At 58.4% G+C, this 23,315-nt stretch overlaps 1 protein-coding gene and 1 long non-coding RNA gene across 3 annotated transcripts in view; one reads left to right on the forward strand and one right to left on the reverse strand.

Annotated features, from left to right (window-relative positions):
* The window catches only part of LOC101943449 (complement receptor type 1-like), a 431,031-nt gene that overhangs the window by 347,417 nt on the left and 60,299 nt on the right, over positions 1–23,315 (reverse strand). The window lies entirely within an intron of this gene.
* Positions 16,854–22,943, forward strand: LOC135983353 (uncharacterized). 2 transcript variants are annotated; one of them, XR_010600943.1, is made up of 5 exons: positions 16,854–20,221; positions 20,676–20,865; positions 21,019–21,468; positions 21,879–22,022; positions 22,570–22,943. It is a non-coding gene; the product is annotated as an uncharacterized LOC135983353 (long non-coding RNA). The 2 variants fall into 2 exon arrangements; XR_010600942.1 differs by having other exon boundaries at positions 21,019–22,022.

The raw sequence follows: 23,315 nt of genomic DNA on the forward strand, positions 1-23,315 counted from the left end.
ATAGCAGAATAGCTGTTCTGGAACACATGTATTCCAGTATAACTCCCTTACGTGGACACACTATTCTGGAATAAAAGTGACTTTATTCTAGAATAATTGTTTACTTTCAAAGTAATTATTTTGAAATAAGAGGACTCTTTCACAATGAGTGTCCACGAGGGAATTATATCAAGAGTTATTTTGCTACAGCTATGCCAATCAATTTCCTCACACAGGCAAGCCCTAAGTGACATTTTTTTATGATTCAAAAATGAAACCCCGAAACTGTCAGTTGAAACCAAAGACAGTAGATTTCAGTCTAAATGCTGGTCCCAGTGGAGTTACTGGCAAAACTCCCATTGATCTCACTGGGCTCAAGCGTTGGCCTTCAGTATGCAGCCTTTTCTTTCTATGCTTAATGCATTGAATCCATTGACTGTGCACTGTTTTCTATAAGCAACAATTAAGGACTCTAAAGTGCACCATACATTTTACAAGCATTTGGATTTACTTCAGACCTTACTATTCCTCTGGTGTTTACACAGTGTCCTAGGTTTGTGTGATGCTTTTGGCAAGTGAAACAGGTCTCTACACTGAAGAGCTCACAGACTAAGAGATGCTGCATAGAAATGTCATCAGGCAATGGGTGAGAGTCTCTAGACAAAAAAGCCTTTTACTATTTAAGCCTTGGGATACTTATTTTTGCTTTGATTATGGGCTTCATATTTTTCTTCAACATCTTGAAACAGTATGAAGCTGGAATGTGGGTCAGCATTGCTGAAAAGTATCATTGTAAATGCAAAGTAGTTTCAAAACATCAGACAAATGTGCAGTGACTTACATTTAGGTTAAATTGTGGAGAAAATGGCCAAAGTGACAGGACTGTTCTGTACACACAGACAAGTGCATTAGTCTGTTCACTCTTCTCCACTTTTTTAAAAATCTGGCTTCACAGCTTCCCACTGTTCACGGGGAAGGTAAGTCAGCTCAGCTTCTCTCTGACACAAATATTCTACTATACACTTCAATATGCAAATCTGTGGCTTTAGTTTTTAAAAAGGAACAAAAGCCTCGTTACTTGTTTCCTGAATGGGTGCGACACTCCATCTTTCAGCCCATGTTCAATAACAGATGCAGTTAAGACTATAAAACTGCTTGGAACAAGCTAGAGAGTCGTATGGTTGACAAGCACTCTGATAAGTAAAACTAAAAGAGTGGCTTCAATAGAATGTCTGTACTGCAGCCAACCTCACAAACTAAGTGTGGTGGTTAGGATTGGGACAATGGGAGAAGGGTGGTTAAGATACGGGGAGTTTTCAGCTTGGAAAAGAGATGACTAAGGGGGGATAGGATAGAGGTCTATAAAATGATGACAGGTATAGAGAAAGGAAATAAGGAAGTGTTATTTACTCCTTCTCATAACACACAAACTAGGGGTCTCCCAATTAATAGACAGCAGGTTTAAAACAAACAAAAGGAAGTATTTTTTCACACAACACATAGCCTATCTGTGGAACTCCTTGCCAGAGGATGTTGTGAAGGCCAAGACTATAAAAGGGTCCAAAGAATTAGATAAGTTCATGGAGGACAGGTCCATCATTGGCTATTAGCCAGGATGGGCAGGCATACAAAACCATGCTCTTGAAGTGCCCCTTGCCTCTGTTTGCCGGAAGCTGGGAATGGGCGACGGGATGGATCGCTTGATGATTGCCTGTTCTGTCGATTCCCTCTGGGGCACCTGGCATTGGCCACTGTAGGAAGATAGGATTCTGGGCTGGCTGGACCATTGGTCTGATCCAGTATGGCTGTTCTTATGACCAATAGAGGGGAGTCCCAACCAGCAATATTTATATTGGGTGCACTGAAAGGGCTAACTTTCCAAGCTGACCAAAAGGATGAGTGAAAGTGTTTTGGAGAAAAACACTAAACAGGACAATGTGAATGAAAATTGGGAGCTATTGTTTAAGGAGCTTGTTAGATGGGGCATAAGTCACATTGCATAATTAGCTGAGCTTGCAATGGCCTTCCACTCAACTCGCTGACATTTCTCCATCTGCAAATGTGGGAACTGTTTTAAAATCTAGATCCAATCAATTACAACACGTCAAGGAAGATTCTAGGCATCAATGATCTGATCATTGGGTTGATGGCGATAAACAAGAGATTCCCATCAGGCTCCCTCTCTCCCTCTTCCCAAGAGCCACCCTCATCCTCTCTCCCCTTTCTGCTCCCTCATCCTCTGCAAACTTTTGAAGACGGATGCCTCATGATGGCCTTCGCTCCTGGGGATGTTGCCTAGTGGTCAGGGTTTCGGCCGGGGGGGGTGGGAGGGCACAGCAGATGGTGGGGGAGCCCAGGGCCTCCCACTGGGCTCTGACCCAGGACACTCTGGGGGCAACACAAGGGGGTGACACTTCCTAGCACCCCGCTATTGTCCAAAGTTCACAGGTTATCACAGGAAGCTCTGAAGGGTGCTTGGCACCTCTTCGCGGCCGGGCGTGGCATGGCAGCTCTCTCCTTCTTGGGATGGCAGCTGCCTCTGTAACGCTGACAGATCCCAGTTGTCGGTGGCCAGGATCGAACCGGGGATCTCTGGAGCTTAGTGCATGGGCCTCTACAGCATGAACTAAAAGCCACCTGGCTGTTAGCTAAGGCTGTAGAGAAGACTCGTTTTATCTCTCCCTCTAAGTGGTCTTGGTGCCACTAGCTGGGACACACCACCACACCCAGAAGGTGTGTGGGTTACATACTTCCCCTAGCTGAGGAAGCGTGTCCTGAACTTCAGAGACTTCCCAGTTGGAATCCTGGACGACCCCTGTAACGATGCGGCCTCTGGAGGGACACTACTGAGAGTATCAATTCCAGACAAATTGCTTGGAGCAGGGCAGTCACAGCCCAAGGCTGGGTGTCCTTTACTATTAAAGCACGCCACACCACCCATGCAGAGAGGACTTTGGTTTTACCCCACTGGCTAATCGGACGTCATACAAGCAATTTCCTCAGAGATTCCGGTTCCCTTGTATTACCACAAGCACTACTCCTTATGGGGATGAACGGTTATGAAAACCAATACCCCAGTAAAAGAAAAAAGGTTCTCTCAAAGGACCCAGACCCACATCCAGGTCAATAGACAAGTCAGATCTTACCCACAAATCACGCTGTTGCCAATCCTTTAGAATCTAAAGGTTTATTCATGAAGGGGAAAAGATATAGATGAGAGCTAGAATTGGTTAAATGGAATCAAGTACATACAGTAATGGCCAAGTTATTGGTTCAGGCTTGTAGCACTTGTAGCAGCAATAGAATAAACTGCAGGTTCAACTCAAGTCTCTGGAGTACATCCACAGCTGGGATGGGTCATTCTGTCCTTTGTGTAGAGCTTCCGTTTGTAGCAAAGTCCCTCCAGAGCTATGAAGCAGGATTGAAGACAAGATGGAGACGAGGCATCAGCCTTTTATGGTCTCTTGCCCTGTGGTCTTTGCTTTCTTTGTCCCAAGGACACTCTATCCAGCACATGGCATAGAAAAACCTTAGAGTTCTGTCCATAGGCAGGTCCCTGCATACCTTGCTGAGTCACAGGTGTATCTGCCTTCTCTCAATGGGTCAATTGTATAGCTCATGGTCCTTAGTGGGCCATCAAGCAGGCTAGGCAGAACTGACACCAACTTGTCTGGGGTGTTCCCCGGAAGCATAGCACAAGTTTGAAATACAGACAGTATAGAGCCAATATTCATAACGTCAACTACAAAACTCATACACATATACAGATAGCATAATTATAATCAGCCAATCATAACCTCTCCATAGACCCCTTCCACGGCAACCTTTATACAATATTGGCTGCAAATATATAACAGTGGTTGCAAAGGTGATCTATTCAGTTACAGATTATGTCAATAACGTCACAGGAGGTGACACGGCATCAGTGAGACTGATATTGGAATACTGCCTCCAGTTTTGGGGTCCTGCTTTGAAAAAGATGTTGTGAAATTGGAGCTGGGGCAGCAAAGAGCCACCAAAGGTTCTGAGGGCTGGAGAAAAATGCCTTCTAGTGAGCGATTGAAAGAGCTCAACCTCTTTAGCTTATCAAAAGAAGATTGAAAGGTGACTTCATGGAAGTGTTGAAGTGCCTTAATGGAGAGAAAAGATTGGGTCTTAAAGGGCTCTTTAATCGAGCAGAGAAAGGCAGAACAAGACCCAGAGGCTGGAAGGTGAAAAGAGACAAATTCATATGACAAATAAGGCACAAATAGTCAACAGCGAGGCTGATTCACCACAGGAACAAGCTACCAAGGAAAGTGGTGGGTTCTCCATCTCTTGCTGTCATTTAATGAAGACTAGATGGCTTTCTGGAATGTGTTTGCCCCAAAAGTAGCTATTGTGTCATACGGGAGGCCTGTGACATGCAGGGGGTCAGATTAGATGCTCTAAAAGTCTACTAATTTCTGAAAAACTGAGTGTAGCATTGGAAGCAGCGTCTGAGGTTTTACTGTCTAGCCGGCTTGCTTCCTAGAATGAACACTCCTTGAGTGGGGTGATCCACAGGGAGTAGCTCAAACCTCCAAAGTGCCTGGCCAGCAGCAGGACATTAGCACAGCAAGGGAGGGGTGTGGCAGTGACATAACAAAGGCCTTTTGCAGGACCTCCGACTATTGGTCAAAGGTGGTGGGGAGGTGGTGACCTCACAGAGAGATGCTGACATCAGCAAGGCAGGACAGGGGCGAGGGGCCAGGGAAAGCTCAGAGACTCCTGTGGCTTTGCTTCAGCAAGTCTCTGTCTCGAGGTCTCTCTTTGAGGACTGAGAGAACATTCGGGTTCACGTACGTGAGCGGCAGGAGGAACCTCTGTCGAGTTTTCTCCTTCCCTTTTCGTGATTTCGCTAGAAAGCAGACGTCCCTGTATAGAAGGTAAGAGCCTCCTCGAGGTTTGAAACCTGTTCAGTCTGATCCATCGGGTGAGAGTTGAATTCTAGGCATGGAAAACACGAGCTTAAGGAGGCAGAATTTTATTCCGCACCTGGGATTTTGTCCCTTAGAATCACTGGGGACATTGGGGTTTGTCCTTTTTGTTTCACCTTTTCCTCCAGCCCTCCCTCCTTTCTTTTCTTCTCTTGCTTCTTTTGTCCTTTCCCCTGTTCCCCTCCCAGCACCAGGGGGTGTGTGTTTGTGTGTCGCGGGGGAGTGCTCTGCAGCTCCCACGGTGGGAGGTCCACCGAAAAATGTGGGGCTGAAATAGTGCCCCGGCAGTGATCCCCACCAGTAGCGTAGCTGGGGGGGGTGCAGGGGAAGCAGCCACTTCCCCTCAGCACATTTTCCAAAAGTGGTGCCTTAGTCAGGGGTTACCATGGCGCCAGCGGGAGGGGCCCACACTCCGCTCTGAAGCTTGGCCTGCCCGGCCGGCGCTGACCTCCTGCACCCAAAGGGGGGACAGCACGGCCGGAGGAGCCATGAGGGGGGGCCACGGAGGCGGAACGGCACGGCCGGAGGAGCCATCCTTTGGGCTCTCTGGTGAGAACCCTCAGCCTCTACCCTGACTGGCTAAGCAGGGGATTGTTGACAGGGAGGAGACTCAGGTCCTTGTTCTCTTTTAAGACCAAGTAAATAAGTCATAAGCAGTTCTATGTTTGATTAATTTTGCTGCTTCTCTGCATTAATTGTCTCTGAGCAGCTCATGATTCTCTCTAACATTGCAGTTCTCCTAAAATACTTGCTGAATAATTACTGTGCACTGTTGATGGTCTGGAATCCATCTGAGAGCACTTTATTCAGGAAATTCAAGATCCGATAGTTAGTTTGAAAATCAGGGCTCTTGGGTCCTATTCCCAACTCTGCCACTGACTGGCTGTGTGACCTAAGACAACTCAATTCTCCTTTCTCAACCTTAGCTTCTCCGTCTTTCAAGTAGGGATAATAATGATCCGCTCCTACTTACCTCACGGTGGGTGGAGGATGGAGATCCATTGGAGAGTGTCACTAGGAGGAGTGCATAATATGAGGTGTCCTATCACGTTTACTCAGATCAGATTGTGACATAATAGAATAGCTGAAATAGTTTATTTTATTTTGAAATTGATAAGAGCAGCAACTACTTAGCTCAGACTGAAGCATCTTATCTAATTTTCGAGATCTAAGGGTCTCCTCTTGGTGTGCGAGGAGACAATTTAACACACTGTGACAAACAGGAGATGGTTTTGTTTTGCAACAAAATATTTTTGCAAAGAACTTTCATCCCACTTGTTATGAGTTCAAGAAACAAACTGGTTTTCGTCTGAATGGGATTTTCTGACAGAAACGGTTTCAATGAAATTTCCCCACCATCTTGATTCCTGGGCTCTATCCCTGCCCAGGGGGGAAAGGAACTTAAAGGATTTACCATTCCGCCGGAGTCCTGAGCGGGGGTGTGGCCTCAATTGGAAGAGGCGGGGCCTTTCAAGATTTAAAGGCCCGGGGCTCCAGCTATGTCTGGGAGCCCCAGGGCCTTTAAATCACCCCGAAGCTACCAGCTGCAGAGGCGGCTGGGAGCCCCGGGGCTCAGAGGCGAATTAAAGGGCCCAGGACTCCGGCCACCGCGGAGCTCTGGGCCCTTTAAATCACCGCGGGAGGGGCCGGGGGCCGGCGCGGTGCTGGGCCGGTGGTGCGGGCACTTGGCCGGGGGCCGGCGTGGTGCTCAGCCAGGGGCCGGGGCCGGCGCGGTGCTGGCCTGGGGGCCAGGCCGGGGGCCGGCACGGGCACTTGGCTGCGGGCCGGCAGGGGCACTTGGCCGGGGACCGGTGCGGTGCTCGGCCGGAGGCGGGGACACATGGCCGGGGAGCCGGCGTGGTGTTCGGCCGGGGGCCGGGTGGCCGGCGTGGTGTTCGGCCGGGGGCCGGGGGCCGGCGTGGTGTTCGGCCGGGAGCCGGGGGCCGGCTCGGTGCTGGGCCGGGGGCCGGGGGCCGGCGCAGTGCTCGGCCAGGGGCCAGCGCGGTGCTGTGCCGGGGGCCGTGCCAGGGGAGTGGGGCCGGGGGCCAGCGCGGTGCTGGGCCGGCGGTGCGGGCACTTGGCCGGGGGCCGGCACGGTGCTCGGCCGGGGGCCGGGCCGGGGCTGCGGGCACTTGGCCGGGGGCTGGCGCGGTGCTGGGCGGGGGCTGGCGCAGTGCTGGGCGGGGGCCAATGCGGTGCTGGGCCGGAGGCCGGAGGCCGGCGCGGTGCTGGGCTGGGGGCCGGGGGCCGGCTCGGTGCTGGGCCGGGGGCCGGCGCGGTGCTGGGCTGGGGGCCGGCGCGGTGCTGGGCCGGGGGCCGTGCTGGGGGCGTGGGGCCGGGGGCCAGCGTGGTGCTGGGCTGGCGGTGCGGGCACTTGGCCGGGGGCCGGTGCCGTGCTTGGCCGGGGACCGGGCCGGGGGCTGGTGTGGTGCTCAGCCGGGTACCGGGGCCGGCACGGTGCTGGGCGCGGGCCGGCGTGGTGCTGGGCCGGGGACCGTGCCGGGGGCTGGTGCGGTGCTCGGCCGGGTGCCGGTGCGGTGCTGGGCCTAGGGCCATGCCGGGTCCGGTGCGGTGCTCGGCCGGGGCCTGGTGCGGTGCTGGGCTGGGGGGCCGGCGTGGTGGCCGGCCGGGGGTTGGCGCGTTGCTCAGCCGGGGGCTGGCGCAGTGCTGGGCCGGGAGCCGGGGGCTCGGGCACTTGGCTGGAGGCCGGCGCGGTGCTCGGCCGGAGCCGGGGGCGGGGGCACTTGGCCGGGGGTCCGGCGTGGTGTTCAGCTGGGAGTCGGCGCGGTGCTGGGCCGGGGGCCAGGGCCGGCGCAGTGCTCGGCCAGGGGCCAGCGCGGTGCTGTGCCGGGGGCCGTGCCAGGGGAGTGGGGCCGGGGGCCAGCGCGGTGCTGGGCCGGCGGTGCGGGCACTTGGCCGGGGGCCGGCACGGTGCTCGGCCGGGGGCCGGGCCGGGGCTGCGGGCACTTGGCCGGGGGCTGGCGCGGTGCTGGGCGGGGGCTGGCGCAGTGCTGGGCGGGGGCCAGTGCGGTGCTGGGCCGGAGGCCGGAGGCCGGCGCGGTGCTGGGCGGGGGCCAGTGCGGTGCTGGGCCGGAGGCTGGGGCCGGCGCGGTGCTGGGCTGGGGACTGGCGCGGTGCTGGGCCGGGGGCTGGTGCGGTACTGGGCCCGGGGCCGGCGCGGTGCTGAGCCGGGGGCCATGCCGGGGGCTGGCGCGGTGCTCGTCTGGGGACTGGCGCAGTGCTCGGCCGGGGGCGGGGGCACTTGGCCGGGGGCCGGTGCCCCAGGGCCCGAGCCGGGCAGGAGACCCCGGGGCCAGAGCCTCTTGGCCTGGGTCGGCCAGCCACCAGAGGGAGCCGCTCGGCCAGGGGTGCCAGACTGAGCCGCGCTGCACCCCGCCCCAGCCTACCTGCTGCCTCCCTGTTTCAGGCTTCCTAGGAACATTTGATTCGCGGGAAGCAGGGGATGGGGAGGAGCAGGGGGCGGAGCGTTCAGGGGAGGGGGCAGAGTTGGGGCGCAGCTGGGGGCAGGGAAGGGGCGGAGTTGGGGCGGGGCCCCATGGAGTGTCCGCCTTTTTAAAAATTAAAATATGATAACCCTACCAGTGAGCATGGACTTGTCAAGAACAAATCATTCCAAACCAATCCTAGCTCCTTCTTTGGCAGGGTTATAGGCCTAGTGGAGGTGGGTAAACAGTAGATGTGATCTCTCTTGGTGTTTCTAAGGCTTTTGACACAGTCCCATGGGACATTGACACAAGCGAACAATGTGGTCTAGATGTAATCAGGGAAATGTGAGTGCAGAGCTGGTTGAAAGCCCAGACTCCAAGAGCCCTTCTCCATGTCTGGCTGTCCAACGGAGAGGGTGTACCTAGTGGGTCCGGCAGGGATCAGTCCGGGGGCCGGTACTATTCAATATTTTCCTTCAGGATTTGGAAAATGGAGTGGAGAGCATGCTTCTACAATTTGCAAATGACACCAAGCACTTTGGAGCACAGGATTGGAATTCAAAACGCCCTTAACAAATTGGAGAATTGATCTTCTTGAGCCAGACTCCATGGCTGGGCCCCTCTCTCTAGACTGGGCTGAAGTGAAACCCCAGAGCCAAACCCTCCTCCTCCTGGGCAGTGCGCTCCCACCTTCAATGGGCAGATGCTGCTTAGCGCTGTCAGAGCAGCTTTTGCTGGGGGCTTCTCCCAGCACTTTCCAATAGTGGGAAAGTATGAAATCCCCGTTTGACTGCTGGGGACAGAGCCAGAGAGGGGGGAGCAACTTGCCCAAAGTCCCACAGGAAAAGGAAAACAACCATCAGTGGAACCAACAGGAAACCCAGCAATGGAACTCAGGAGTCCTGGCTCCCAGTCCCCTGGTCCAGTCACTCCAGCGGAGCACACTCCCTCTCAAAGGCAGGGGGAGTGGACATGGGGGCCTGGTTGTAATTGCCAGCTGTGGGAGGGAGTGTGCAGCAGTGGTTAGCGAAGGGGCCTGGAAAGAAGGCCTGCTGGGTCCCATCCATTCTTCTGACACTTGGTGTGACCTTGTGCCAGTAGCTTCCCCTCCCAGGCCTGGTTCTCATCAGTGGGGTTGGGGTCGCAGTCCCAACAGCTCAGGAGGGGTCGCAGTCCCGACAGCCCAGGGGGGTTGGGAGGCTCCAGGAAGGTGTGTAAAGTGCTGCAATGTCGGGATCCCGGAGGCGCTGTCACCACCATACTAGGGCGGTGTTCTGCACCCTCTGCTGCTGGCCGAGTTTCTCCGTCCCTTGGCAATAAGACAGACTCTTGTTTTCACAGCCAGCCGATCGCCCCGTGCCATCACCCTGCCTGCTTGCTGGGCAGGGTAACTCCTCAGGTCACCACCACCCTCTCCAGCCTGCCTTGGGCTTGGAGAGTGAGGAGAAGGGCGAGGGACGACCCTGAACATCCTCCATCCATCTCTCCGTCACCAGAGCAAGTGAGTGGCATTGGGGTTCCTCAGGGGCGTCCCCTGTCTGTCTGGGGAGAGGCAAAAAGACGGGGAGAGAATCTCTCCCAAAGGAGATTGGATTTGCAAACAGCCCCCAGGACCCTCTCGCACTCAGACCGGGAAGGGGCTTCTCCAGAGCCGTCTCCAGTGTGTTTGGCAAGGACCCAGCAATGGGACTCCCAGCCCTTCCCTTGTGGGAGACTGTTCCCCAGGCTGAGAGTCTGTGAGCTGGGCCAGACCCAGTGAGCTGCTGAGCATGGAAATCAATGGGAACCGAGGGGGCCCTGGCCTTGCTATGCCTAGGGACTTTGAAGTGGGGAATGGTTTCCCAGGAGAAGACCGGACTCCTGGGTTCAGGGCCGGCTTTAGCAAGTGCGGGGCCCGATTCCTGGGGCGGCACTTCGGATTGCCGGCTGGGGGAGGTGGCCCCGCGGGGCTGACGTGCTCCGGATGGCGCTCTGGCCAGGAATGCAGGGCCACGGGGCTTGCCGCGGTCCGGCCGACGGTCCGGCCGGGGTCGTGGAGCTGCATGGCTGCTGCGGTCCGGCTGGGGCTGTGGGGCCGCGGGGCTGGCCGGAGCTGCAGCCAGGGTCGCAGGGCCGTGGGGCAGCCATGCTCTGGCCGGAGCTCCTGCCGGGGTCGCGGAGCTGCCGTGGTCTGGCCGGAGCTCCAGCCAGGAGAGCAGGACTGCAGGGCTGGCCGCGATCCGCCGGAGCTCCAGCCGGGGTCACGGGGTCACACGGCTGCCGCGCTCCGGCCTGGGTCGCGGGGCCACCGGGCTGCCACGCTCTGCCGGAGCTCCAGCCCGGAAAGTAGGGCCGCGGGGCTGCCGCGCTCCGGCCGGCGCTCTGGCAAGGGGAGTGGGGCCCCCGAAGACGACTGCCGCCGGGGTGAGTGTGCGGGGCCCTCTTAGGCGCGGGGCCCGATTCTGGGGAATCGGGCAAATCGGCCTAAAGCCGGCCCTGCTTGGGTTCTGTTCCTTCTCTAGCCTGGGCGGGAGGTGGGGGGGTGTGAGTGTGGTCTGGGGTCGCAGGAGGGAGCTGCTTGTCCAAAGTGACCAGTTTCTTTGTGACTGACCCCAGTGTTTGAAAAGGACGAGACTCCCCAGTTCTTGCAGCCCCAGGGATGACGAGGGGGAGCGTTGAGGGGGAGCAGATCATGCAATGAACTCCTGTCAGTGTGTGTAGTTTGCCCTCCCTGTACCCCCGTGGGGGGAGCAGGAGCTGCTCTGGCTGGGGCAGGGATGGGGAGGGACCAAACAGGCTGGTTAGTGAGAGGCTGCCTTGACCCCAGACTCACGCCTGCTCCCCGCTGCTTTCCAGGATGGCCAGGCTCCTGAGGATGTTCAGGAAGAAGGCTCTGCAGGTGGCCCCAGAGCCTGAGGGAAGCAGCCACCATCTTCCCCAGGAGCGGAGCGGCCTCTCCGTCCCCGCTGGAGGGGAAGAAGCTCCCGGCCGCGCCAGGAGGTGGAAGTGCAAAGCCTTCTGGCGGAGGAAACCCACTCCCGGTACAGGCGCCGAGGTGGGAGCATCACCTCCCAAGCCAAAATGGAGCTGGGCCAGGCTGCGGCTGGGCAGGCAGGACCCAGCCCAGGGGCGGAACCGGGCAGGGTGGCTCTGGGGCTTGTTGTTGTGTGGGCAGCAGCGGCCCCAGGAGCCCAGCCCCAACTTCCAACAGGGGGCATCGCCCTGCTTGGTCAGTGAGGACCTTCCAGCCTCCCCAGGGCAGGAGGTGGAGGATCCCTCTGCCAGCCCCAGCAGCTCAGGCCGCTCGCCATCGGACAACAGCAGCGCCTGCGACGCGGACAGCAACCTGGCCGACGGACGCTTCTGCTTTGTTCTAGGTGAGGAGCCAGGCTGGGCTTGGGGAGGGGTGACGAGGGGCCTGTGAACAGCCAGGGACCAGGCCCTCGAGCAGTGCTATGGGGGCGGGTCTCCAGCCCAGGTGTCTGGCCTGAGCCATGTGAACCCCACGGACACTAGATGCTGCCACTTTGGTCCTTGGTGCTCCATTGGGCGGGGGTGGGGGGCGGCACCTCCAAGGGAGTCCAGGACAGTGGGGAGGGTCTCTTTGCTATGGGCTCCTGAAGGAGTTGGGGGCTGATGCCATCACTGAGAGGGGGGAGTGTGGGGCCCAATCTGCCCTATGTCCCGGAGGTGGGAAGGGGACACATTGTCCCACCATGCCCCTGTCCTGCCCCCGAGTGGCAGCAGGAGTCACCTTGTCCCCTTCTCTCCCTGGTGCAGCGTCCGCCAGGGACTCCGAGGACGATGAGGAGAAAGAAGAACGGGTAGACTTGGTAACCGAGGAGGCTGCTCTCATAAACATCCGAGAGCAGCTCTATGCCCGAGAAAAGGTACAAAGGTTCCCCAGATGTGCTGGAACTGAGATTGTCCTGCTCCTTCCCAGCATCCTGACCCCTTGCAGAAGGTCTTGGCCCTAATGGGGACCTTTCTCCTTCATGATCTGGGACCCCCAAGATGGGGGTGTTTGTCACACACCAACCGGGATCTCCTCCCCCCACAGGCACTGTCCCAGTTTCTGACCCTGATTGTGGAGGAGTCGTGGGTGATTTGAACAATAGGCGGGTCCCCACTATCCCCCATTCAGGCCTAAGTCCTGCAGCTGGTGTGGCTGGGGCAGGGAGGTCCCTGGCTAACTGGCTCTCTCTCCCCTAACCCCACTCCTGGTGGGCGCAGGACGAGGCGCAGCAGCTCGAGTTCCTGCACGCCATCTACCCTGCGTGCCTCGCTGCCAAGCAGAGAGGGGACTACACGTTGGAGCCACACTGCTCGAAGGCGGCTGTGGTGGAGAGGATTGTGGTGAGTGAGACACGACACCCAGGAGCTGGAGGGTGGATAGAGACATGGAAGGGGCAGGGGTCTCCCCGGGCCGAAGGTTGGGGGATGGCTGGTGCTGGAGGGCAGCTGAGAGCAGGGATTACTAGGGCTGAAGACTGGGGAGAGGAGACGGGAGAACTAGTGGGGAGGAATCGGAGGAGCGGGAGGCAGCTGGGGGGATCCTGCTGGCTGTGTAATCTCCTCCTTGGGGAGTGTCAGTGAGGCCCAAATCTCACACGCTCCTTTGTCTCCTTTGCGTCTCACAGGAGCTCATTGAGGAGCTTCCTCCTAACTCTCCACCCAACGCCGTCCTGGCCAACTCCCTCATTGCTGTGGCCAACCTCAGGTACCGAGACCCTCCCGCCCGGTTCCCCTAACCCTGGTGCTGCTCAGGCCCGTGGCTGGGACTCACTGCCCCTCCCACTCCCAGGTCACCTCCCAAGGGGGGCTCCTCTGGCAGAGGTGGCAGGAAGGGTCACTCCCTCTCCTGGCTGCTCTGTTCTTTTCACTCCAGTCACATTGCAATGGCTTTGGGGAGAGGCTGACTCCCAGGATCAGATACAGGAGGGGCAGCAGGGTCCAGGGAACAGGCGCCATTCCTGCCCTGCCACTGTCGGTCTGGGAAACCTTGGCCTTATCATTCCCTGGCTCAGTGCCTCAGTTTCCATTCTCGCCAGCCTCTGCCTATTTCCCTGCAGTTTCACGTCCGTGTTGGTGCCAGTCCCACCCCCGCACTGCACAGTCTAATACCGGCTCCTCTCTCTTGCCAGCACCATGACACCTGCCCTGGAGCCGGATCTGGAGACCCACCTCCTCCGAGCCACCCTGCACGCTGTCTTCACCCTGGGCACGCAGACGGACACCAACCTAGTCCAGGTAGATCAGCCAGCTGTTATCCTGCCCGAATCCTTGCTAATTGCCGGCAGTGGGATGTGAATGAGAGAGGCCAGGATATGTGTTTGGGGGTCTCACCAGTGCTTCCCAGAGACTCCTCTTCCCATCCTGTGGCAGGTGTAGCCCCAGTTTCCCTAAGTCTGACCCATGGCTCTCCCTTGCTTTGCAGGATCTGCATAGGGTCATTCCAGACCTCCTGGACACCATGCTGGGGAAACTGCTGGCAAAGACCCCAGACACGGACAAGCTCCACTACATCTTGGAGGTGAGCCCGATGAGGGGGTGGGGGCAATTTTACCTTAACTCTTAGATCCATTTTCCAGTCTGTCCTCCTAGCTGGGCCCCCAGTGGCCGTCCTTGGTCAGGGCAGTCAGTGCAATGCAGGGTCAGGCCTTTCCTCCTTGAAGGACAGAGGAAGGAGCTGGGACTTCAAGCCAGAGCTCTGCCTGCTTGTGTTGAGCACTAACCACGGGGCCCCCGGCTGGCTTGGGGAATGAGAGTCTGAACCCCTCCTGGGAGATCCAGAAGATGGTCCTCAGAGAAGAGCCACAGCCTCATTCCTAGAGAAACAGGAGGGCCCCAGAGAATCAGCCCTTGTCTCTGATGGGCCCCGAGATTCCTGGGGGGATTGTGCTCACACTCAATCCCTTCACCCAGCCAAGGACTTGAGAGCCAGGGATGGGGGAGGGGTCTGTCTCCTTCCGGGGGAGCTTTTCAGGAATCAGGAGTTCAGGGAGGATGGGACCAGCCCCGACACCGAGCATTGTCCCAATCTAGAGACACAATGACAAGTTGTGACCTGCAGGATACAAGCATCGTCCTGGGGGCAAGAGTCCCCTTCTAAAGCTCTGCAGTCAATGAATCAGATAATCCACCCCCACCGCATGCAATGTCTCAGCCCCCTTGGGATGGGGGGGGCCATTAGCACTACACATGTACCCCCCATCAATCCTGAGCTGCCTCCTTTCCCCACAGCACATTAACTACTGGACCGTGTCCAGGGTGCCACGAGAGAGAGCCAGGGCCATCAGGAGCAGCGCGGCCCTGCTCACGTCTGTCATCACCCTCCCTGACTTTGACGTAAGTGGCCTCTGAGCCCAGCTTCCTGACTACAGGCGGAGGGGGGCTGGCTCCAACGGGCTGGAGGATCTGCTGCTGCAGGGGCTGTGGGTTAGCAGTGTTCCTATGGGGGAGGCAGAGTCAAAGCAGAGAATGAGCCTGGCTTGAGTCAAGTTCTTCTTGTCCTGGTTAAGTGCCGACTCTCGCTTGTAAGGGGAGCAGGCTCCAGGTTCTTGCCTTCCTGTCATCCTGGAGCAGCTGGGGAAGCAAATCCTCCTGGAGGGTCCTGCCCGCATCCCTGTTCTCCGGGCTCCCTTGCGGGCAGAGATAATTAAGGATCCAGCTCTAGCTCCTATCCTCTAGCATCTCCTGCAGAGGGGCTGAGGGGAAGGAGAGTCCTGGCCCCGGTGGAGACTGGGAGCTGACAGGAAAATGCTGATGGAGTCCCCTCTCCCTCTCCCTTCCATTAGATCTCAGCCGAATTCCCCAGGATGGGTCACCACGTGGCCCAGCTGGCTCTGTCCATCAGTGACCCAGATGAGGACATCAGCCGGCAGGCCAGGGAGGGGGTTTACCGGCTCTACCAGCTTGTGCTGCGCCAGAGAGGTAAGGAACCCGGCTGAGAACTAGCACCCGCTAGACAAGTGAGACTGGGACCCCAGCCAATTTCTCTCCGAGTGACCCTGGCTGGCGGATAAGTCTCTCTCTATCTCTTTCTGTGTTCTCCACCACCCCTGCAGTTCTGTTGGGCTCTGCCCACTGTGCAGCCACCAATGGGATTGGAAGGACACAAGCCCTGCAACCAGAATGACCAATGTGTATGTGTCTCTCTCTTTCCCAGAGCTGACCATCCGTGAGGTCGAAGACCTGTGGGTGTGCGACTGGCACCAGGACAGCAGGCTCCTGGGCTACAAGAACACCGCCAGGGTCGGGGAGGTAAGGACACTCTGCCAGGGCATGGCACAGCTCTGCAGGGCAGGTGGCTGCCTCCTGGAGCCACGCGACGGAGTTGCCGTTCTAGGCCAGGATTTGGAGCCTGGTTCGGGGCAATCTGCTGAAGCCTCACATCTGGTTGGTTTCAGGTTTTTGCCAAATTTTTCTCAGAGGGGCAGAGAAGATTCTTCCTGCAGACAGCAGTGCTGGCCATGCACGACCCCCTGCTGCGTGTCAGCCAGGCTGGGCTGCTCCTCACTTACTCCCTCCTGGGGCAAGCCGAGCAGCTGATGGGGAGCAAGGTGAGCAGCTGCATTAGACTCAGGAGATTGGGGCGGGGCCCAGGCCTCATTCCCATCCTCTGGCCATTCGCCGGCCTGGCAGCAAGGCGACCGGTGGGGAATGAGAGTGAGAGCAGCTGCTCCTGGGAAGGGAGATGAATTCACCTCCATGAGCAGGAGGGAGCCAGCTTGTCCCCGGAGCAGCTCCAGCCCAGCTCTTTAGCAAGGCTAATGAATGACAAGCATTGCCTCAGCACGGACTTCTGTTCTTGGGAAGGGCAGCAGAGTCCTCTACGTGCCCTCTGCGAGCCTCTCCTGTCACCTGCGCCACCACCCAGAGTTGTTCCCGTCACTGGCAGCCTGGGAGGCCAAGGACTGAGGGGTGATGGCGACTGACCGGGCAGTTCTGAGGCACATGGGCGGGGGAAGCTCGTCCTGCTGCCGGAAGGGCTCGACTCGCTCTAGAGAGAATGGGAGGATTCAGTCAGCAGGGGCTGCTGATCTGCCCCATTCACCAGGGCTGCCATCCTGAGGCTTCAGCCTCAGTGGCTGGGATGACTTGGGGAAAGGTCTCAAGCTCCCCACATCCCACTTCACTGCTGCCAGAATCCCTCCGCCCCCCGCCCCGCTAGAGCCCCCTCCCTGCCCAACCTGGGTGGGGGTGGAGGAGAGGGGTCAGAGAACTTGAGCTGTGGATTGGAGGTGGAACAGCTGTCAGGGGCACTGGGTGGGAGGTGGCAGGAGCTCCTCCTACAAGGAGGTTGTTGGCACTGGAGGTCCCTTGAAAGGAAAACAAGACTCCATTCTGGGGGTCAGGAGGGGGACTTCATCCCTCAGAGGTGCGCGGGTGCTGGGTGGAATTGCTGCTGGTCCCAGGTGCCCTTAATTCCCCCTGATTCCACGGGGGCGTCTGAGTCTCTGACAGGTCCTCGTTCCCTTGCAGAATGAGGTCGTCACGGCCAACATAATGAACCAACTTCACATCATCCGGCACTTGCGCCAAGTGCCGGAGGCGCTGCAGGAATTCTGCCTCCAAGGCCACCAGGAACTCCCGCTCCCTCTAAACAGGGAGTGTAGTGAGACTGAGTGGCCTCCCTCCGAGCAGGAGAGCGAGGGCCCCTCTACGCGCCCCTTGGAGGTCGGAGCCTATATCGCCCCGCCCCCTTCGCCTGTTGGACTGTTTGTTGGCTGGCCACCAGGGCCTCTGGTGGACTCTGTTGAGACTGAGCCGCCTCCCTCAGAGCAGGAGAGCGAGGGACCCCCTACACGCCCCTTGGAGGGCGGAGCCTATATCGCCCCGCCCCCCTCACCGTAAGGACCGGGGCGTGGCCGGAAACATAAAAGGCCGGCCCTGCACCACAGTTGGGGGACAGCCTGCAACAGAGGAGGACACTTGGCCTGTTCTCCAGAGGCCCCTAACCCTAGACATGGACGAGCACTGGCCCGGAGTACCCGCTGCGGTTTACCCTAAGGAGCAGAAGAGGCCTGGAGGCCGCAGGTACCAAACCCCGGGGAGGCAGGAAGTAGCCCAGGGGCAGCCCGGGAGCTGCTGGCTGCAGAGCCCGACGCAGCTCAGTCGGCGTGTTGCGGCTGGATCCCCGCCGACGCAGGGGCAACTAATCCTGCCCCTGCCAGCGCCTTGGGCTGGGACGCGGGGGAGGAGGGTGGGACCGCGTCCCCCTGCCACCCCACCCTGGGTGGCTGACCCCCTACACGGTGCAAGGAGGCTGTAGCCCAGGACAGGAGCTGTTTGTTGGCTGGCCACCGGGGCCCCGCCCAGGCTAGAGCCAGCCCTGTCAAGTCCGTCTGTTTGCTGGCTGCCAGGGTTCCACCCAGGCCAGGGCCCGCCCTTGAAGTCTGGTTGTTTGTGGGGTGCTTGGGCCCCGCCCAGGCCTGAGCCACCCCCGATACACTGTGTTGAGGAGCTGACCACTTGTGCGACCTCAGCTCAGCAGGGCCGGCTCTACCATTTTTGCTGCCCCAAGCAAAATAAAAAACAAAACAATGCTCGGACTGCCAAAGCGAGCAAAAAGAAAACCAGAAAAACCCCAACCACTTGGACTGCTGCCACCCGAACTGCCGAAGCAGAAAAAAAAACAACAACGCTCAGACTGCCGCCGCCCAAACTGCTAAAGTGCAAAAAACAAAAAAGTCGCCCGGACTGTGCTGCCCCAAGAATGGACAAACGCCACCCCAGGCATGTGCTTCCTCCGCTGGTGCCTGGAGCCAGCCCCGCAGCCCAGGCCGCAGCCTGGTTGCGACAGCTGATCGCTGAGGTGGGGCGACTGCTCCACCCCCATGCAAGAGGGCGCTAGAGTAGGCCAGAGCGGCTGCACAGGCTGGCAGCCAATCAGAGAAGGGCCAAATGAGAGCCAATTAGGGCCGAGATTAGAGCCAGCCAATCAGGGCTAAGCTAGGCCCTATATAAAGGCTGCCCAGGCGAGCAGTGGGCAGTATCCTGCAGACCTTCATAGGAGAAGGTCTGTCTTCAGAGCAGGAGACCAGCATCTCCGAAAGAGCAGTGCTGGGCAGGCTCAAGGGAGCATACTACAGCTCTCGCCCAAGACCTGCCAGACTGCGGGCCCTGATAGAAAGGGCCTAGAGGGGAAGTGGCCCAGGGACAGTTGGACAAGGGGAGAGCAGGGAGGCTGCCACTAGAGGATCCCTGGGTGGGGACCCAGGATAGTTGGTGGGCCTGGGTCCCCCCGTTCCCTCTTGTACTACACCTGGCCATGCGGTGGCTGAGTCAAACTGCAACCGGCCCTTGAGACAAGGGGCTAGACTTTGGGGGTTTTGGTTGGCCACTGAGGCAGGTGCAAGGACTGTTGCTAACCTGCTTCCCCGCTCCCCGCTGGAAGGAGATGAGGATGGATTAGGGGCACTGCTGGAGGGAAGTGGCCTGAAGAAGGACACCGTCAAGCAGACTAGGCAGATTGTGCCACATGGAGAGACCAAAATGGTGGAGAAAAGAGACTTCTATTGGAGGGCCTGGGTGGCTAAGCTTGCCGAACAGCAGAGGGAGTTGTTCTTGCTGCTGTGGAGGTCAGCACCCAGACCAAACGAGATCCAGCATCGAGGGCCAGAGGCCAGGGCTGGGAATGCTGAACTGCTTCGCCTGTAGGCAACAGGGACACTAAAGGAGGGAGTGTCCCTCTGGGAGGGGGCAGAGAGGCCCCACCCAGAAAAGGCATCCCCTGTGAGAGTAACAGGGGGGCCCCCAGCTTGTTGGGTCTGTGGGGAGCCAGGGCACCTGAAGAGAGAGTGCCCCTACAGGACTCCCAAGGCCCGGGCCAGCCCAGAAGGAAGGGCTAGGGCCCCAACAAGCAGGAGTAGGGATGTGGCAGGGGGAAGACCCAGAAAGTGCTTCCACTGCCACCAACGGGGACGTTTAAAGAGGCACTGCCTCCTGAGGCAGAAAGGGGGAGTGTCTGAGACCAGCCACAGAGAAGAGGTGGTGAAGACGGAAGCCCCTAGAGAGAAAGGGGCTGGGGCAGAGAGGCCCCACCGAAATGAGGGAACCCACATAGGAGCCAGGAGGGCCCATGTGGGAACCCAAACAGAAGTAGGAACCCACGTAGGACCAGGGCATTCTACAGTGGGAACCCAGACCCTACAGGTGGGAAGCAGCTGGCTCCAGACTTTGGAGGGCCTGCGAGAGGAAAGGGATGTCCTGCAGGCCCCACTACGAAGGAAGCTGGGGTGATAGGGACCCCTTTCCTCCCCTCCCCCGTGAGCATTTTTTAAGGGGGAGGGTTTGTGGTGGGACGGCTGCCCCACCCCCACGTGAGAGGGAACTAGAGTAGGCCAGAATGGCTGTGCAAGCTGTCAGCCAATCAGGGAAGGGCCTACTGAGAGCCAATCAGGGCCGAGATTAGAGCCAGCCAATCAGGGCTAGGCTAGGCCCTATATAATGGCTGCCCAGGAGAGCAGCAGGTAGTCTGTCCCAGAATTTCATGGGGGAAGGTCTGTCTCCAGAGCAGGAGACCAGCATCTCGGGCTGGGCAGTATTGCATCTGGCCATCCGGTGGCTGAGACAAATTGTAACCGGCCCTTGAGACAAGGGGCTAGACTTTGGGGGTTGTGGTTGGCCACCGAGGCAGGTGCAAGGACTGTTGCTAACCCCCGCCCCTGGAATGGGGTGAGGATGGACTAGTGGGCACTGCTGGAGGGGCAGTGGCCTGCAGGGCAGTGTCAAGCAGTGAGCAACGCTGCTCCAGATGCCAACGGAGGACAAGAGACGGATGGGACGCTGCCAGCAGAGGGCGTTCCCCATGGACTGAGCTCATTCCCAGAGCGACCAGCGGGAGGCGCCATGCTGGTGAGTCCCAACCCCGTCAAAACCGCCCAACCCTATTGTGGGCCCACTACTACCCTGCGGACTCTGGTCAGGACCAGACTGGGCCAGCTGGAGTGGCCTCCCTCTGATTGGGAGAGCGACAAGGGGAAATGGAGCCCCCTGGCACTCACAGAAACTCTCTCCCCTCTCTGTGGAGCAGGGTTCTTCCCTCTGCCCCCCAAATTCCTTCATATGGGGCAGGGCCTCTTTCCCTTGCACCCACTCCCCTCCCCCCTTTCCTTGGTCTACCCCCCCTCATTCCCGCTGTGCCTGGGCAGAGCTCTCCCTGCCCCATATGGTGCAGAAAAGCCCTTGTGTCAGGGCCACAGCCCCACTGGAGCTCGGAAAGCTCCACTTTTGAGGAGGTGGGGGTGGGACAGAGGCTCAGGGCTAGCTTCACCTTCTGCCCTTTATTCTCCCCTTGGCCCTTCTATAGGGTCTCTGGGTGTGACAAGAATAGGAGTCTCCTTCCAGCTGTCTTCCAGGCCCTGGGATCTGGCACAGCCTTCCAGACGGGCGCTTCCTGTAGCTGAGCCACGTCAGGGAGCAGTGGGGACAGGTCACCTCGTCCCAGCAATGCCGGCTCTCAAAGAGGCTTAGATGGAAGACCCCAGTCCCTCCTGGAGGTAAGAGCCATTTACTTCTTGGGGCGTGTGGGTCTCTTGGGGGAGAAATGGCATCCCCGATGCATAGCCTGCCTGGGAGCTTTCCCTGTCCCTGGATCCCAGCCCTGGTACAGAGCCCTATTTCTCATCCTGATATCCTCATTTTATTCTCAGAGGCGGTGTCCAGGATCCTGGAGACTGTTTCCTGCTGCAGGAGGTTTGAATGGGGAGAGATCACTCACTGTCACGACCCAGGGGTCTCCAATCCAGGTCTGCAGGGTTCATGGGAGCAGCCACACTCCAACCCTCCACCTGGAAGCCTGCTGAAAATTGCTTACCTTGGACCCATGAAGTTCAGCCCCAGTTTGAGGTTCCACTCGAGGTCCTATTGGAGGAGTCCCAGGAAGGCTCACTGGCTCCCTGGCCCTGCGTAAGACAGCAGCAGGAACACGAAGCTGACTGAACACCAGGCCTGCTCCCGGTTCTGGACCGTGTGCTGCCTGGTTCTGCTGCCGCTCCCCCGGCTTGATTTCCTGGCATCTGAGTTGTGGTGGTGATAGCAAGTTTGTCTTTTGCTGCTGATCTTCCAGTATCCTGACCTGGCTGACTCTCCACTCCTGTCATGTGAGTGTGGACTCTGGCTCTGACCAGTAGGTCTGGCTGCCCTTGACCCAGCCGTGACATTGACTCTGGTACAATTTCTCCAATGCCCCTTTCTGATCTCCAGGAAGATACACCAGTCCCTTGGCTCCCAAAGTCCCAGTTGCCCGCTATTCAAGGGCTGAGGGGTAGTGCTTGTATCGCCCCACCCCCACCCCGCCTGCTTTTCCTAGGGGAATCTCCCTAGAGCAGAGGAGAAATCTGCTCTTCTCTTAGCATCAGTCCCACCCTGGCCTCAGCTCGGCTACTTTGTTTACCTGGGGTCAGGCACCACTTTTGAAGCCCTTAGCGTGGGGGTGGAGGTGGGAGCAGAGGCTGAAGCTCCAGCAGTTTCCACCAAAGAACACCCCCCTGTCTTTCTATGGTCCGGCTAGGGCTCCCCATCCATCCTGGAGCTGAACCCCAGATGGGAGCTGATGGATTATCCTTGGTGGGCCATCTTCTTGTGTGTGATGAGAGGGCCAGGAGCAGATGCACCACGCCTGGCCGGGACCGGGCTAAGCAACCTGTAATGCTAGGTGAGTCAAACCATGGCCACAATACAGACACCCTGGACATCCATGGGGACTGAATCTGGGCCCTTCACTACCAAGAGCACAACTCCTTCCAACTTGAGTCATGATGCTGGTGACCCCCGCCAGCCCCTCTGCGGGGGGTCAGTATTATCCCTGTTCCTGGGGCATAGAGATAGAAAGCAACTGGCTGCAAGGTCACACACGACGTCCCTGACAGAGGCAGGAAGGAAGCATGGGACTGATACCAGTCCAGCTCCAACCACTAGACTCCACCCATTTCCAAAGTCAGAGAACCCAGGAGCCCTGACTCTGACACTAGGCCTTAAATGACAAGACCAACCTCCCTCCCACTCAGGAAGCCATAGAAGGGACCATCTGCTGCGCTCCCCTTGGCAATGCCGCTGTCAGAGACCATTGCTAGTGGGTGCCAAGTGACTGAGCAGGGAACTCCTTGAGAGCCTCCTAGAGATTCGCAGGTGTTTCACTGTGACCCTCAGGGAGCCGTGGCAAGAGCCTCTCCGGCTCTAACAAAGGGTTTCTGTTCTCCTAGACAGTCAGCCCGTGAGGCCAGTTTGCAGAATGTGGAAGAGCCCTTTGGCGAGGCGTTGGAGGATTCACCATGAAGGCGGCAGCAGCGGCAGTGCCTGGGGTCCCCATGGGCCAAGCCTCAACTCCTGCCAATCCAGGCTAATCTCCCCCTGCTCTCAGTGGGGCTTGGCTTTAGCTGCTGGGCCTGTGAGCCTAGCCCAGGGGTCTCAAACTCAAATGACCACGAGGGCTGCATGAGGACTAGTTCATTGGCCCGAGGGCCGCATCACTGACACACCCCCCTCGCTGCCCCTGGCCCTGCCCCCAGTGGGGGCAGGAGGGGTGTGGCAGGGGCTCAGGGCGGGAGTTGAGGTGCAGGGGGCTCAGGGCAGGGAGTTGGAGGGGTGAGGCAAGGGGTGCAGGGTGCAGTAGGGGGCTCTGGGCAGGTGGTTGGGGTGTGGGGTGCAGTAGGGGTGAGGGGTGCAGCAGGGGGCTCAGGGTAGGGAGGTGGGGTGCAGGATGGATTTAGGATGTGGCTGGAGGCTGAGGGCAGGGAGTTGGGGTGCAGCAGGGGGTTGAGGTGCAGGCAGGAGGCTCAGGGCAGGGGGTTGGGGTGTGGGGTGCAGGAGGGAGTGCGAGGTGTGGCAGAGGGTTGGGGTGCAGGCAGGGGGCTCACGGCAGGGGTTTGGGGTGCAGGATGGCATTGGGCTGTGGCCTGGAGCCGCTTACCTAGAGAAATAGCCCCAAAGGCTGCGTGTTGGAGACCCC

This window comes from Chrysemys picta, chromosome 4 (genome assembly GCF_011386835.1).
Source record: "Chrysemys picta bellii isolate R12L10 chromosome 4, ASM1138683v2, whole genome shotgun sequence".
Lineage (NCBI taxonomy): Eukaryota > Metazoa > Chordata > Testudines > Emydidae > Chrysemys > Chrysemys picta.